The 10,000-nt window shown below is 45.1% G+C and overlaps 1 protein-coding gene across 1 annotated transcript in view; it reads right to left on the bottom strand.

The window, feature by feature from the left end:
* Nucleotides 1-10,000, bottom strand: part of kdm6ba (lysine (K)-specific demethylase 6B, a) — a gene marked incomplete in the record, with an annotated part of 109,187 nt that overhangs the window by 29,371 nt on the left and 69,816 nt on the right. Inside the window, 1 exon segment of the mRNA XM_076288576.1 lies at nt 1,888-1,961.

A 10,000-nucleotide genomic window follows, 5' to 3' on the forward strand; every position in this document is an offset into this window, starting at 1 on the left:
CTGGCCGTTCCAGGGCAGCTGAGTAGGTTCCTCTCCAGTAGCCCACAGCTCAATGGGACACAACACACTGTGCAAAGACTGCAATACCAGCGTTTTATTATCAAAAAGGTCCTTTCTGTTCTAAAAACAGGAACACACACACACACACACACAGGTATAGTTAAATCTCTACTCATTAGGAGTAGGCCTGAAAGAGCTAAGAAGCCTACTGACCTATAATGGCCTACCTAACTGTTACACTGAAACCGAACCACACCTTAAAAACGCCTTTCTTAAACATGGCCTACAAGACAACACACCCTGTCCTAATTCTCCCTTTCTACCCCCCACACACACACAGACACATTTGCCTGTTGAGTTGACATCATTTTCACTTCTGTTGACAAATCTATCAATGTGACATTTCTGATTTGACATGCACACAAACACACCTCCCTCTGTTACTTAATCGCCAACCCACCAAACACAAACAACTGCCAAACACCACAGCTCCCTCCCCAAAACAAACAGAAATAGCAATACTTTCATAAAAATATATCTTTAATCCGCCAGTTTTATTTGGTGCGTGTAGCTTTAACGGGGCTTTCCTGTCACGCGGTAAGAGGCGGCGATTCTTCATTCACTCCCATTCAGATCACGGGAACACCGGGGGCGGCTGATTCAAACGCTCCCTGACTGAACAGCGTCGTCACACACACTCCTTCTCCAAACTTTAAACATCTCCGACGCCTCGCCACTTCAAAGGAACACACTGGTTTCCCTGTTAATCACTCTAATTGATCGGAAGTCGACGTTCAAAGAGTTCTTCCGACCACATGCTGGCTGGCCGCAACGCTATTTACTCACAATAAGGGGCGTTTATGGTGGACCAATAAAATCCAGACGAAGCAACCAAGATCCTATGAAATGCACTCATGCGTGCCCAAACAAACCCGAGTCTACTTAAAGGCGCACGGAATAAACTGTGATTGGTAAGCCTAAACCTTTAACTCATTTAAAATAAATTACGAGATTCTATATATTTCCATTCCAAAAAAGTATAATAATAATAGATAATATCAAACTCGTCTAAAACACCAGTAGGTTCCAAGAAAAGTGCACACGGAGCGGGTTAAGAAACACCCCGCCCCCACATCACATCTCCGACAGGCAAGACGATGCAAATGATTTCTTTTCAGACCGCCCCATTGTGTGTGTGGAGGGGGTGCAGGCTGACTAAAGGCAATCCATTCACTTAATGTGACTGCCTCCCCAGCACCGACCCAGCCCATAACCGCTCCCACCCCTGCCCTCTCCCGCAGACAAAGGCGCAGGATCGCCTTACACAAGCGCTCCCCTCCACCTTCCTCCTACGGGTACACGTGGGTAGCTCCTATTTGAAGTGCCGAACTGGAAATAGTAGACTAGCGAGAGAGATTTAAATACCATGCCGTTGCTGTACTGTAGCCTATGACAGTGTGGGCTATTAAATTCACCACCGCGCACATAGACAATAGGCATTGAAAGAGAATGTATTAATATGTGCCAACAATACGCATCATTATTTACGAGAGGTTATTGTTATCCTAATAGCTAAGCTTTTACATTGTACAAAAAACTCCCCATAGCCTATAATGGCAATAAAAGGGTTAACATGACGGCGTGAAGTGACTACATTTCCGGATTCAGCTTCATCTGAATGTTACTACTACTACTATTACTATTCATTCGGTAACTGTTTTATTACAACTCGTTCAATGAATGGATGTCTTCTGTCCACTCCTCCCCCCAGAAAACAATTCAGTCTCGAGAACACCAGAAAGACACACGTTAATGGGACGTAGGCTAGTCTACCGTCCCTAGTCCTTTTTACCAACTTATTTCAAGGCAAAATAATGGAATGCTTACCTTTTCAGTCCAAAACGAAAACACTTTTTGAAGGAACTTCTGCGTGCTGCTTGCCCCCAAGCTTCCTCAAAAATCTGTAGATTGAAAGTAAAACAAAAATCTAATCTTAATTCTACCGTCGTTACAATGTCACAACACAACAGCATTTGTGGACAGGCTACATTCACGTTCGCTGCTTAAATTATCCTATCAGACGAACGTGATTTAATCATGGTTGTGTGATCAAATAACCACTTCGTAAATTCGCTTGCATTTCACCTTGCCGATGGGTTAAGTTCAACACCTTATCAACACAATGCGAATAATTCGAGAAGCCGGGTTACTTCGAGGAAAAGCTGCTTTTCCCAAAAAAACGTTGCAGTCCCCGAAATAGTGATCCGACATTAATCGACGAATTGTGTAAATACACCAGTTTATACCGGTTGTGTTGGAGTCGTTGCCCGGCGTTCCTCAAGTTCCAGGCTTCGGGAGTTTTTTCTCGCCAGCCAATATCCCAGCTTGTCCGACCGACGCTCCTATACCGGCTGAGCTGTAGCCTAGCCAACAACTGTACATCCAAATCGTCCTTTCCGTGATTATCCTGCTCTCATAGAATCGAGCGAATAAACGAACACATAGCAAACAATCCAAGAATTCGCTGCCAGTGTTTTTTGTTGACGTTCAGTCAGTAATTTTTCTACCATACACTGCGGCTCTTGTTTTCGCTCCCGTAGGCAGGGATCGAATTGCTCTGTAGCCTACTGCTCTGTTTTAAAGGGACACGCCACTTGGCTCTGCGCGCAACCTATGATGCTCGCTCCGCGCACACACACACCAACACGCTGGCTCTGGTTCCGCCGCTCCGCCCCCTGCACATGACGTCACCTCACGGCCCCGGAATTCCCTGACAGCGCAAACTGGCACCGATTCTAGTCTCATACTGGGACCGCTTCTCTCTCTCTCTCTCTAAAGGTGAACTCGTGACTTGGTGACCTGCCAGTCACTCGGGACAACAGTTCCGTTCGTCGGCTATTTTTAATCTGTCTTGGACACAGTAGCCCAATCACGCTGCTTAGGGTAACTCAGGATACAGTTGAAATGATCATTTCTAGACCTGTTAACGTTTGCAGACAAATCACTGCGCATAAAACGATGTGTTTATTTATTTATTCATTTTTTAAAGAATAACCATTACACACGTTGACAAATCATCTGCAGAGTGTTCACCTGGCAAAAATAAATAAATACATAAATAAATAATAATAATAATAATAATAATAATAATAATAAATGACCCAATCACCCTCACTTCTAATTTAACACTAGTGCGGTTTTAGAATTTGAACTTTCAGTAACCTCCTCGCAAAAAAGTGCTTTGAGAGAGCCAAGACAAGCTGAGAAGACAACAGCCGTCCACTCACAGCTGAATCACAACGCTGAACTCAGCAAAGCAGTCTGGTGGCCGACTCCATATCATCCATATCTCCCTCGAATCTGTTCTAAATTCCCTCCCTCTCTCCGCGGCACCACACACACCCCTTCAATCAGCGTTCCCGACTCTCGGTGCCGACACAGTGGTGTGTCCAGTTAACGTCAAACAGAAGGCTGTTCTCACAGTGTGGCCAAGTACATGTGTCACCAGAGCTCCCCCCCCCCCCCCCCACACACACACAAATGAGCGGGTACACAGTCACACACACATAGCAAGTTTCTATTTAGAGCCCTTGCATCAGCAGCACAGGCAGACACAACACACGCACACACTAAACCGCGGGAGTGTGTCACGAGAGCTGTGTTTTCTTGGAGAGCAGTGTATGTCCAGTACAGGAACAGGAACACACACACACACACACACACACACACACACACACACTCTCCAAATGCAAAGTGAAAAATGGACATACACTTTAATTATGTTAGATTGAGGAAGTTGGTTGTTGTTGTTGGGAGAGGATGCTGAGTGATGTGGCTGAGGTGAGGTGAGGTGGGATGGGCACCGCACCACACACACACACACACACACAAACACACACACACACACACAAACAGGGTCTGGATTAAGAACAAGGGAGGGTGAGAAAAGGCTTAGAAAGCTTGTTCTCTCTGACACACACACACAGACCATCTGCCAACGATGTTTCATACTTTTCTTGTGTGTGTGTCTGTGAGGAGACAGTGGTAGTGGTGGATGTGTCATTAGTACAGGCGGTACTCTCTGTAGAAAACAACCCCCCTCTGTGTGTGTGTGTGTGTGTGTGTGTGTGTGTGGAGGTGGTTGTGGTGGTGGATGTGTCATTAATACAGACGCTAGTCTTTTGAAAACACTTGGCCAGCAGTTAGAGGGACACACAGTGAGTCAGCAGCAGAGGGCTTCTTTCGTCATTACTATGGCCTCCACACACACACACACACACACACACACACACACACACACATACTCACTCTCTCTTTCTCTCTATCACACACATACTCTCTCTCTACAGACTCTCTCATACACACTCTCTCTCTCTCTATCAGACTCTCTCTCATACATACACTCTCTCTCTCTATCAAACTGTCTCTATCAGACTCTCTCTATCAAACTCTCTCTATCAGACTATCTCTTTCTCTATCACACACATACTCTCTCTCTACAGACTCTCTCTCATACACACTCTCTCTCTCTCTATCAGACTCTCTCTCATACATACACTCTCTCTCTCTATCAAACTCTCTCTATCAGACTCTCTCTATCAAACTCTCTCTATCAGACTATCTCTTTCTCTCTCTATCACACACAGACTCTCTCTCTACAGACTCTCTCTCATACACATAAACTCTCTCTCTTTCCCTTTATCAAATTCACATACAGACTCTCTCTCTTTATCACATACACACACACACTTTTTTTCCTCACACACACACATTCTCTCTCATACATACATACACACACACACACTTTCTCTCCTGCGATCTCTCCTCTCTCTCTCACACACACACACACACACACACACACACACACACACACACACACACACACACACACACACACACACACACATACATACATACATACATACATACATACATACATACATACATACATACATACATACATATATATATATATATACACACACACACACACACACACACACACACATACACATTCACTCACACATGTGGTGTATCTGTAGTGTTGGCTCATAGGCTATTCATAGGCCTGTAGCCATGTTATTGAGAGAGTTGAAACAAATTACTTACTCAGCACATACACAAGGATGACCCATCAAAACAACACACACACACACGAGACTACTTATATTGCATTATAACTGATGTAAAAATGCTATTGTGTGTGTGTGTGTGTGTGTGCGCGCTTGTGTATCTGAATGCTAGCTGAACGATATTTCAGTAACTTTTTGTTCTGACCACACACACACACACACACACACACACACACACACTTATAACTTATAAACACTGTTCTCATTAGAGACTTCTCATAGAGAGCAGACACAAGCCATCACCGCACCCTAACACGTTTCCATGGTGACACCAACATATTCAGGCAGTGTGTGACATTTGACCTTTGGCTGTAAAGAGGTCAGACTATGCCCGCACCTGAAGGACGAACAGGGGACATACACTCTGTTAAGGTGGCACAGGTGTAGCCATCTACTTCAGCCAGGTTGGAGTGAATGAGATGTGATGTGTCCACCTTAAAATGGGCTGACTGTCTGTGGCAGGGCAGACTGGACATCTGCAGGGCGCTGTAATGACTAGGTTTTATGGCACACTAAGAACAGCACACACACACACATAATTCCACAAAGCTTTGGTCTAATCACACAGACACCCAGACACACACAGACATAGGCAGCCAAACTCCACACACACCGGGTGTGTTTCTAAATGAGTAAAACACATTATACAGCTTTGCCCAGTACAACACCAAAACAATCACAATATGCATGCAATATGCCACAGGGGTGAGTCCAGGGACACTTCAGCAATAAACACACACACACACACACACACACACACACACACACACACACACACACACACACACACACACACACACACACACATAAGTAAAAACATAAACCAAAATACAAGAAATTTACAGAAACAAACAAATGCACACACACACACACACACAGACACTCTGCACTCTGATATTTAGCTGCTCTAAAGGTTGATTATGACCCTGCTGCATGACCCTTTGAGATGCAAAGGTCAAATGAGGCAGGCACAATGTCATCTGCAGATCAGATCTGCTGCTCTGCTGCAGAAAGGGCATATCACACACACACACACACACACACACACACACACACACACTAAAGGTTTCTATACAGATAGAGATTGAGTGAGAAAGAGGGGGAGGGAGACTGAGGTCAGTAGAGAGAAAGAAAGAGAGAGAGAGAGAGAGAGAGAGGGGGAGAGAGAGGGAGAGAGAGGGAGAGAGAGGGAGAGAGAGAGAGAGAGAAGGAGAGAGAGAGAGAGAGAGGTGTGGGAGGATAGAACCAGAGAGAGAGAGAGAGAGAGAGACAGACACACACACACACTGATGTTGCAGTACTGTATGATGCATGATGTCCAGTCTTTGTTTTCTTGTTTACCTGTACAATAAGAGATGCTTTGGCAATATGAATTGTATTTCGGTCATGCCAATAAAGCTCTATTGAATTGAGAGAGAGAGAACAAAAGATAAAGAGAGGCAAGTCAGAGGTAGAAAAAGAGGTGGGGAAGAAGGGATGGGTGTTGGATGGGGAGAGAGAGGATCAAACGACAAGGAGGAGAGAACAGATGGTGTGGTGAGAAGAGAAACACGTGGAGGAGAGACAGACAGTGGACAGGAAAAAGAGAGAGAGTGTGGATGGGGAAAAAGAGAGAGAATGTGGATGGGGAAAAAGAGAGAGAATGTGGATGGGAAAAAGAGAGAGAGTGTGGATGGGGAAAAAGAGAGAGAATGTGGATGGGAAAAAGAGAGAGAGAGGGAGGGGAGAGAGAGAGAGAAAGGGAGGGGGGAGAGAGAGAGAGAGAGAGGGAGGGGGGGAGAGAGAGACAATGGATGGGAAAAAGAGAGAAAGAGGGGTGATAGTAGAAGGTAGGAGAACAAGACAGACAGACAGTGTGAAAAAGAGAGAAAACAGACAAGCAGAAAGATAAAGAACATAAATGGGAGCATGTGTAAATAACATAAATGGGAGCATGTGTAAAATAACATAAATGGGAGCATGTGTAAAAGTAAGACATCAAGTTGAGAGAGAAGGAGAGAGAGAGGGGGGGTGGGGGGAAGAGACACTTTTGACTTTTAAAACCCCTTTTATTGAACCATTGTATGGATCAAAACACCCCCCCCCCCACCAGTCACACCCACAAAAAAAGAGAGAGAGAGAGAGAGAGAGAGAGAGGAAGAGAGAGGGAGAGAGAGGGAGAGACACACATTCTTGCTCACTTTTCTATTGTTTGTGCACCAGCTGGGCTATGCACACCCAACCCCAGAGCGAATAGACAAGCAAACACACACACGCACACACACACACACACACACACACACACACACACACACACACACACACACACACACACACACGAACACGCTTTGTGTCTGCTCTCCCTGTCCAGAGCTAATTTGACACCTCACTTATTCTCTGTGCAGTGTGCACGGGGAGACCCATTCATTTCCATACTATAAAACACACTGACCTTGTACCCCCATCAACACACACACACACACACACACACACACACACACACACACACTCTCCATATTATTAAGGACAATGACCCAATACACGCTCTGCACAGTCATCATCTCCTTAATTTGAAGCAGAGTGATTGAACACACACATGAGAATACATATTGGCATACTGGTCTCCCTTTATACACAGACACAATTCTGACATATTATTAAGTATGTAGTTGGCTAGCTCTTACCAGATACATGACCTCATCACACACACACACACACACCACACGGCATGACTCTACGAGCTACACAGATACAATGTCACAGTTACCTGTAATCCTATGATGTATTAACACTCCTCTAGTCTAACCCATCCAGCCATAATCTCTCTCACACACACACACACACACACACACACACCACTACTGCCGCCACCAGCCAAAATGTGCTAACCCAGACCACACACTTGCATTTGGAGTACATACACACACACACACACACAATCAACCTCGGAGTTGACCTCAACTCTTCACTAACCACACACACCTACACCTACTAATGTGGATCTTGCCAACACACACAATATTACATGACTCTGGCCTCACAGCTACACAGATATATATTGTCCACACACACACACACACACACACACACACACACACACACAACCGCCATAATCAAATGTGAGAAAAAAAACAGACCACACACACCTGCAATTGGAGCATTCACACACACACTACCTCAGAGTTGACCTATATTCCCCACTAACCAAACACACACATGCGCACACGCACAAACGAGGTGCACAAAGGTAAGGACGATTGTCGTCCCCAATCACGTATGCAGAGAAGTTAAATTCACCTATGTACAAAGCATGCATCCCTGTCACACACACACACACACACCTACTAATGCAGCATTCATATGTGATACAGCATTGTTCCAGACCTTCATCCATGATAGTTCCTCTAATTTATGTATAAAATGAATGTATGTCTACATATGTCTCGCTATCCAGCAAGTGTTGTCTGGGAGTAGTATAGGCAGCTACCAGAGTTCTACACTTACCTAGTCAAGATCTCCACAGCAAGTGGTGTACACCTGCTCAAACACTGCTTTTTGTATGTGTGTGTGTGTGTGTGTGTGTGTGAGTGTGTGTGTGGGGGGGGGGGGGTTGTGCACATGTGTGAGCATGTGTTGCGTGAACAGAGATACCTGCCTATATTATTAGTCAGGAGTGACTCAGGCTACCTCTTCGTGTCCAAACAGCAGACCACATACTCCAGATGCACACGCACAGACACACACACACACACACACACACACAAACACACACACAGACAAAGGGCTTTCAGCATGCACATGGTAAATGGTAAAGTGTTACGTTGTCTGAATAGTAAATGTGGTTAAGAATGTCTTTGCCATGCCCTCTATGAAAAATCTGTTTCACTAGTGTGTGTGAGAGTGACTGAGTGAGCAAGGGAGGGGAGAGAGAAAGAAAGAAAGAAAGAAAGAAAGAAAGAAAGAGAGAGAGAGATAGAGAGAGAGAGAGGGGGGGGGGGAGATGCTCACATGTTTATATTATACCCACATTGCTGTATCTCTCTCTCTTCCTTGTGATAGTACAGTGTTATGTGTGACCTGGGCAACACTGTACTCAAACAGCCATGCTAATAAAGCACCCTTGAATTTGAATTTGAGACAGTGGGTGAGAGAGAGTGTGTGTGTGTGTGTGTGTGTGTGTGTGTGTGTGTGTGTGTGTGTGTGTGTGTGTGTGTGTGTGTGAGAGAGAAAGTGAGAGACAGCCCGCCAGACAGTAGGCTGTGTGGGGGAGTGTGTGTGGTTGCGTTCTGGTTTGGTGAACTTTTTGCCACACGTCAGAGGGAAAGGTCATGGTCAGCCAAGACTGGTTTACAAAGAAACACACACCCGCGCTCACACACACACACATGCAAAACCACTCCACATGCAAGCAGATGCAACCAGTCAACACACACACACACACACACACACACACACACACACAAAATCACTCCACACGCAAGCAGTTGCAACCAGTCAACACACGTACACACACACACACACAAAATAGAAAGCTATACATGTAGGCATATGCAACAAGGCAGCACCATCACTCACACACACTTATAGGATTGCTCAATATGGATAGGCACCCTTGAAGGCACATATGACACACTGAACACTCAAAGCACCCTTTGCACACACACACACACACACACACACTCACACACTGAAGGTATTTGAAGTCGCCTGTCTCTGTAAACACATTTGGAGGGCAGAGGAGTGTAAACACATGGTGATAAATCATGTCTAGACAGGAGCTAATGAGAGCTGCTTGTGTGTGTGTGTGTGTATGTTTGTGTGTATGTGACTTTCATGAATATTTAAGGATGCTTTCAACATCTGCCACTCATTGACACAGGGTGTGGCTT

Source organism: Alosa pseudoharengus, unplaced genomic scaffold (genome assembly GCF_046254945.1).
Source record: "Alosa pseudoharengus isolate Yale_2024_CS ecotype anadromous, Long Island Sound unplaced genomic scaffold, YU_APseudo_1.1 YU_APseudo_1.1_scf_17, whole genome shotgun sequence".
NCBI lineage: Eukaryota > Metazoa > Chordata > Actinopteri > Clupeiformes > Clupeidae > Alosa > Alosa pseudoharengus.